This window comes from Natator depressus, chromosome 4, assembly GCF_965152275.1.
Source record: "Natator depressus isolate rNatDep1 chromosome 4, rNatDep2.hap1, whole genome shotgun sequence".
Lineage (NCBI taxonomy): Eukaryota > Metazoa > Chordata > Testudines > Cheloniidae > Natator > Natator depressus.
Genome location: NC_134237.1, coordinates 744,331 through 751,880, shown reverse-complemented (window position 1 = coordinate 751,880; position 7,550 = coordinate 744,331). Strand labels below are relative to the sequence as shown.

Below are 7,550 nucleotides of genomic sequence, written 5' to 3'. Positions count from 1 at the left end.
GATTTAGGTGTCATAATGGACATACAACTCAGCATGAAATCCCCGTGCGATGCTGTGGCCACCCTTGGACGCACAGACAGGAGAATAGTGACTAGAAATAGGGCACTAGAGATATCTCTGTATATCACCATGGTCAGACCAACACTGGAATCTTGCATACAGTCGTGTTGGCCGCATTTTAAGAGGAAGAATGAAAAATTGGACAGGGGGCAGAGAACCCTCCCCCCCCCCCCAAAAAAAAAGGAGCTGAAAAGTTGCCTTTCAGTGCGAGACAAGAGCTGAATCTGTTCAGTTTCTCACAAAGAAAACCAAGAGGTCACTTGATGACAATGCGTAAATCCCCTCACAAAGAGAAACCTGGTACGAAAGGGCTCTTTAACCAAGCAGCGAAAGGCAGAACAAGAACCAATGGCTGTGATGGATTCTCCACTCCACATGGAGGTGGCAGGAGGGGGCAGGGGGTGCCGAAGCAAGTGCTCTCAGGTGATATAGAAAACGATTTCTCTCCGGTGCTTGGCCGGTGGGCCTTGCTCACATGCTCAGGGTCTCACTGATCTCCATTTTTGGGGGTTAGGAAGGAATTTCCCCAGGTCAGATTGGCAGGGATGTTGGAGTTTTTGCCGTCCTCTGTGGCATGGGGCACAAGTCACTTGCCCGGATCAGCTGGGTGTCATGTGTTTGGGGGTCACACTGGATTATTTTGTTGTCCTGACTGGCCTGAAAATCTAGACCTGGATGTTCTGGCTCCAGTGTTGCAGTGTCTGACCCGTGGTCACTCCAGCTCTCAGGTGCCTCTTCCTAGTCGAATCCCCAGCCAGTCTTCAGAGGACGGCAGCTGCCACGCAAGGCAATCGGGGCTGGTGGGAGTGACTCTGGGGCAGTCACTAGCCACAGAAAACAGACCCTCTCCCAACACCCCGACTGCTGGCCCTCAGGTCTCTGGCCGTACAGGAGATGGGCCAGGCCCCCGTGGGAGGAATGAGGGGGATAGAAACCCCCAGGATGGGGAGTTATGTGTTTCAGCCATGTTGGGGTGTGGGTTTCACTCAGACCCATGCACTGTACCCACACGCAGAGCCAGTTCATATTGTAAAACCCCACACCCACGAGGGATGTGTTCATCTCAGCACAAGTTCGGCTTTAACCCGTTAGAAATAACCTTGGAGTTATTGTGGGGTCTCAGGGCCAGAGGACACCAGACCCCTGAGCTGTCAGTGGAGAGCCAGGTGACCCATCAGCACGAGGCCTTGTGCGTCAGCAGGAGGCCTTGTGCGTGGGGGGCAGACACACGGCTCAGGGAAAGGGGAAGGTCACACACACAGCTGGAGCCCTCACCCAGATCTGCACCCCTGCCCCAGCCCACAGCCCCCCCTCCTGCACCCTGAACCCGTCATTTCTGGCTTCACCCCAGAGCCTGCACCCCCCCATTAGAGCCCTCACCCTCTCCCACATCCCACCCCCCTGCCCCAGCCCAGTGATAGTGAGTGAGGGTGGGGGAGAGCGAGCCACCAAGAGAGGGAGAATGGAGTGAACTGGGGGCGGGGCCTCTGAGAAGGGGCGGGGCAGGACCTGAGGGGAAGGGGCGGGGCTAGGGGGGTTGGTTTTGTGCAGAAAGTTGGTAACCTGACATCAGGCCTGGCATAGGTGCTGCCTTTTGGTTTTGCCAGTGGGTGCCCCATCCCAGCTCTGCCCTCTCCCCCAAGGCACCAGCCCCACCTCCACTCCACCCTGCTCTGCCCCCTCCCCTGAGGGCATCCCACTCACTCCTTCCTGCCCCCTCCTACCTTAAGGGCACAGTGGGTGTGTGTTTGGGGGGGCTCAGCTCCCCCCAACTGGCAATTTTCAGCATATTCATGCACTTTTCATATTCTACCATTTGGGAGCCCTGTGGATGCCATGGGGTGTCTGGAATGGGGGGGGTGTGATCCCACGGTGCCCCTTCCCCTCTGCCTGCAGAGCTGAGGACAGACGGGTCTGAGGAGCAGAGCAGGAGCTCTGGGAAGGAGAAGAGCGATATGAAGATGGCATCTAAGATGAGGCCAGGTGCCTTCTGTGGAGGGAGACATGCTGGACAATGCCAAGGATTGGGGAGACAACCAGGTGTGAGCCCAGGGCGCAGAGAGCTGGGGAGGATGTCTGTGTCTGTAACACTTCCCTGTCCTCTCTCACAGATGGAGTCCAAGAGGGATAGGAAGGAGAGGACGAGCGCCCCAGTACTCAAGAATAATAAGGTGCATCCTAGCTGGGCCCGGGGCTCTGCGGGGTTCAGACCAGTGGAAGGGACAAGAGTCTCCTGTGCAGAGTGACTATTTTGGGTGCAGGTGCACTGGGGTGCTTCTAATTGTAGCTCTGAGAACATCATGGGAAGGGGGTTCAGGGTAGAGCCCTGGGGTGTGGGAGATGCGAAAAGAAGAGCCCCGCCATCACGGCAGTGTGTGACAATAACTTTTCTTTTTCCTTCTTGTGTTGTGTTTGGCACCAAGGGAAAAGAAGTGTGTGCGTGTGCGTGTCTTGATGCCAGGCAAGACCTGTCCAGCTCACCCTCTCTCTCTTTTTACTGCCTCCTACCACAGGCCATGGGCAGGAGAAGTGCGCATTGATCCCCACAGGCTTGGTCTCGAGAGCCTGCACCATCTGGCGGGAGGGAGGAGGGTTGAAGCCAGAGCCCTGGGGTGCGGGAGGAGTGAGAAGAGGAGCCTTGCCACCATTGCTTTTTCTTTCCCTCTTGTGTTGTGTTTAATACCAAGGGGAAAGAAGTCGTGAAGACGGAGTCCAGCCCCGAGGTGAGATGGGAAGTGAGCGAGAGCAGTGAGAGCGTGAATCCTGTTGATGCCAGGCAAGACCTGTCCAGCTGGGAGCGAAGCAGCTGTCGCTGTCAGTGAGGTAAGTGTCTGGTTTGGGGAGGGCTCTGGTCACAGCCCCCCTGGCTCCAAGCAGGGACTTCCCGTTAGCTGGTGTGGGTTTCCTGCCTAGCTGTGGCTTCAAGGGAGATGATGTTGCCATTTGCGGGGGCTGATCATCTCTCTGGCCAGGAGTGGGATGTGCTCCCCAGGAGAAGGTTGGATCCCTGAGGGTGACTCCTTGTTCTGAGTTTCTTTCCTTCGTCCTAGGTTTCTCTCTCTCTCTCTCTCTCTCTGTCTTCTCTACTGTGTTGGCCAATTCACCCTCAAACTCTCTCTCTCCTTTCATGGACACCTGTTATGTTCAGTTGCCTGCATCCTCTTCCTCTGCAGGGACTTATCACTAGGGCCGTAGTTCTTCCTTCCCAGAAACAGGACGTACGTGTGGAAAATGGGGCAGCTCCCCCAGGCCCCCCAGGGCAGCGCAAGGTCAGTGTTTGTCAACAGGGAGCAGCAGGAACTCCTACCCCTGCATGGGCTGGGATGGATACCTGGCTGGCCTGGGACCCTAGGGGTGTGAGAGCAAAGGGAAGGTTTGTTTGTGGATTTTCCCCTTCGGGGAACCAAAGGAGCTTTTTCTCTGAGAGCTGCATGGGAGGAAGTGAAGGCTCAACCCTGAGCTGGATGCTGGCAGCGATATTCTGTTCAGGGCTGGTAGGGGAAGCTCCCTGCAGTGAGGCTTAGAGGCTCTCTGCTAAAATCTGGCCTGGAAGGTGTCAGTGTTGCGATATTTGTTCAGTGCTGATTGATGGGCTGTAGGAGCTCTGTTGGAAAGAGAGCCACCCCCAGCTCTCAGTTCTGCTGACTTTGCAGGTGGACGCTGCCTTTTGGGTCCTAGTGCTTAGAATCATAGAATCATAGAATATCAGGGTTGGAAGGGACCTCAGGAGGTCATCTAGTCCAACCCCCTGCTCAAAGCAGGACCAATCCCCAATCAAATCATCCCAGCCAAGGCTTTGTCAAGCCTGACCTTAAAAACTTCCAAGGAAGGAGATTGTACCACCTCCCTAGGGAACGCATTCCAGTGTTTCACCACCCTCCTAGTGAAAAAGTTTTTCCTAATATCCAACCTAAACCTCCCCCACTGCAACTTGAGACCATTACTCCTTGTCCTGTCCTCTTCTACCACTGAGAATAGTCTAGAACCATCCTCTCTGGAACCACCTCTCAGGTAGTTGAAAGCAGCTATCAAATCCCCCCTCATTCTTCTCTTCTGCAGACTAAACAATCCCAGTTCCCTCAGCCTCTCCTCAGAAGTCATGTGTTCCAGACCCCTAATCATTTTTGTTGCCCTTCGCTGGACTCTCTCCAATTTATCCACATCCTTCTTGTAGTGTGGGGCCCAAAACTGGACACAGTACTCCAGATGAAGCCTCACCAATGTCGAATAGAGGGGAACGATCACATCCCTCGATCTGCTCACTATGCCCCTACTTATACATCCCAAAATGCCATTAGCCTTCTTGGCAAGAAGGGCACACTGCTGACTCATATCCAGCTTCTCGTCCACTGTAACCCCTAGGTCCTTTTCCGCAGAACTGCTGCCTAGCCATTCGGTCCCTAGTCTGTAGCTGTGCATTGGGTTCTTCCGTCCTAAGTGCAGGACCCTGCACTTATCCTTACTGAACCGCATCAGGTTTCTTTTGGCCCAGTCCTCCAATTTGTCTAGGTCCGTCTGTATCCTATCCCTGCCCTCCAGCGTATCTACCACTCCTCCCAGTTTAGTATCATCTGCAAATTTGCTGAGAGTGCAATCCACACCATCCTCCAGATCATTTATGAAGATATTGAACAAAACCGGCCCCAGGACCGACCCCTGGGGCACTCCACTTGACACCGGCTGCCAACTAGACATGGAGCCATTGATCACTACCCGTTGAGCCCGACAATCTAGCCAACTTTCTACCCACCTTATAGTGCATTCATCCAGCCCATACTTCTTTAACTTGCTGACAAGAATACTGTGGGAGACTGTGTCAAAAGCTTTGCTAAAGTCAAGAAACAATACATCCACTGCTTTTCCTTCATCCACAGAATCAGTAATCTCATCATAGAAGGCAATTAGATTAGTCAGGCATGACCTACCCTTGGTGAATCCATGCTGACTGTTCCTGATCACTTTCCTCTCGTGTAAGTGCTTCAGGATTGATTCCTTGAGGACCTGCTCCATGATTTTTCCGGGGACTGAGGTGAGGCTGACTGGCCTGTAGTTCCCAGTATCCTCCTCCTTCCCTTTTTTAAAGATGGGCACTACATTAGCCTTTTTCCAGTCATCTGGGACTTCCCCCGTTCGCCACGAGTTTTCAAAGATAATGGCCAATGGCTCTGCAATCACATCCGCCAATTCCTTTAGCACTCTCGGATGCAACTTGTCTGGCCCCATGGACTTGTGCATGTCCAGCTTTTCTAAATAGTCCCTAACCACCTCTTTCTCCACAGAGGGCTGGCCATCTACTCCCCATGTTGTGATGCCCAGCGCAGCAGTCTGGGAGCTGTCCTTGTTAGTGAAGACAGAGGCAAAAAAAGCATTGAGTACATGAGCTTTTTCCACATCCTCTGTCACTAGGCTGCCGCCCTCATTCAGTAAGGGGCCCACACTTTCCTTGGCTTTCTTCCTGTTGCCAACATACCTGAAGAAACCCTTCTTGTTACTCTTGACATCTCTTGCTAGCTGCAGCTCCAGGTGCGATTTGGCCCTCCTGATTTCATTCCTACATGCCCAAGCAATATTTTTATACTCTTCCCTGGTCATATGTCCAACCTTCCACTTCTTGTAAGCATCTTATTTATGTTTAAGATCTGCTAGGATTTCACCGTTTAGCCAAGCTGGTCGCCTGCCATATTTACTATTCTTTTGACTCATCGGGATGGTTTGTCCCTGTAACTTCAACAGGGATTCCTTGAAATACAGCCAGCTCTCCTGGACTCCTTTCCCCTTCATGTTAGTCCCCCAGGGGATCCTACCCATCCGCTCCCTGAGGGAGTCGAAGTCTGCTTTCCTGAAGTCCAGGGTCCGTATCCTGCTGCTTACTTTTCTTCCCTGCTTCAGGATCCTGAACTCAACCAACTCATGGTCACTGCCTCCCAGATTCCCGTCCACTTTTGCTTCCCCCACTAATTCTTCCCTGTTTGTGAGCAGCAGGTCAAGAAAAGCTCCCCCCCCCCAGTTGGCTCGTCTAGCACTTGCACCAGGAAATTGTCCCCTACGCTTTCCAAAAACTTCCTGGATTGTCTATGCACCGCTGTATTGCTCTCCCAGCAGATATCAGGAAAATTAAAGTCACCCATGAGAACCAGGGCATGCGATCTAGTAGCTTCTGCGAGTTGCCGGAAGAAAGCCTCATCCACCTCATCCCCCTGATCCGGTGGTCTATAGCAGACTCCCACCACTACATCACTCTTGTTGCTCACACTTCTAAACTTAATCCATAGACACTCAGGTTTTTCTGCAGTTTCGTACCGGAGCTCTGAGCAGTCATACTGCTCCCTTACATACAGTGCTACTCCCCCACCTTTTCTGCCCTGCCTGTCCTTCCTGAACAGTTTATAACCATCCATGACAGTACTCCAGTCATGTGAGTTATCCCACCAAGTCTCTGTTATTCCAATCATGTCATAATTCCTTGACATCACCAGGACCTCCAGTTCTCCCTGCTTGTTTCCAAGGCTTTGTGCATTTGTATATAAGCACTTGAGATAACCTGCTGATCGCCCCTCCTTCTCAGTATGAGGCAGGAGCCCGCCCCTCAAAGACGTTCCTGCCTGTGTTTCCTCCCGGTATCCCGCTCTCCCACTTACCTCAGGGCTTTGGTCTCCTTCCCCCGGTGAACCTAGTTTAAAGCCCTCCTCACTAGGTTAGCCAGCCTGCTTGCAAAGATGCTCTTCCCTCTCTTTGTAAGATGGAGCCCGTCTCTGCCCAGCACTCCTCCTTCATGGAACACCATCCCATGGTCAAAGAATCCAAAGCCTTCTCTCCGACACCACCTCCGTAGCCATTCGTTGACTTCCACGATCCGACGGTCCCTGCCCCGTCCTTTTCCTTCCACGGGGAGGATGGACGAGAACACCACTTGCGCCTCAAACTCCTTTATCCTTCTTCCCAGAGCCACGTAGCATCTTTGCGCGGCATCGGATCAAGACTCTGGCTCCTAACATCTGCAAGGACTCTGATACTTACCTGACTCCTGTCATCCACCAAAGGCCCCAGTGGAGGCTTTGCTGTCGGCCCAGATCTGTTGATCTCCTGCTTCGGCAGTAGAGAGCCAGATCCTCCGATCCTCCAGAGATCCTGAGACGGACCGTCCGTTGTCGGTGTCCTCCTTCTGCAGCTTGGAGAGAGAGAGTCATTATTTTTTGGGCATTTATTAGTTTAACCAAAGGACAGTTTAAGGGTCCTTTATGCCCCTTGCTGGAATCTATGGGTAGGTATTTGTAGTGTTCCCCACAGTGAATCTTCCCCCAGTTGTATCTATCCCTTAATACATCTTCTTTCTCTTTAAGGTTATATTCTTTCTATCCTTTATTTCAGTGCAACATGGGTGGGAGGCACAGAGATTTCTAATGCTCCCAGTTGATAGATGCTGGTAGGAGTTGGACCTGTTGAAAATGTCACCTCCTTATTATTCCTGACAGAGATTTGGGGGTAACCGT

General features: G+C 52.6%; 1 long non-coding RNA gene across 4 annotated transcripts in view; it reads left to right on the top strand.

The window, feature by feature from the left end:
- The window catches only part of LOC141986098 (uncharacterized), a 184,455-nt gene that overhangs the window by 63,514 nt on the left and 113,391 nt on the right, over nt 1-7,550 (top strand). For 2 of the 4 annotated variants that reach the window (XR_012639186.1, XR_012639178.1), the window contains 2 exons: nt 1,957-2,100; nt 2,574-2,883. The exons of 1 other annotated variant lie outside the window; for it this stretch is intronic. This is a non-coding gene — a long non-coding RNA (uncharacterized LOC141986098). Of the gene's footprint in view, nt 1-1,956; nt 2,101-2,573; nt 2,884-6,799; nt 7,339-7,550 lie in introns of those variants that run through there. One more of the 4 variants, XR_012639177.1, reaches the window with a different exon arrangement.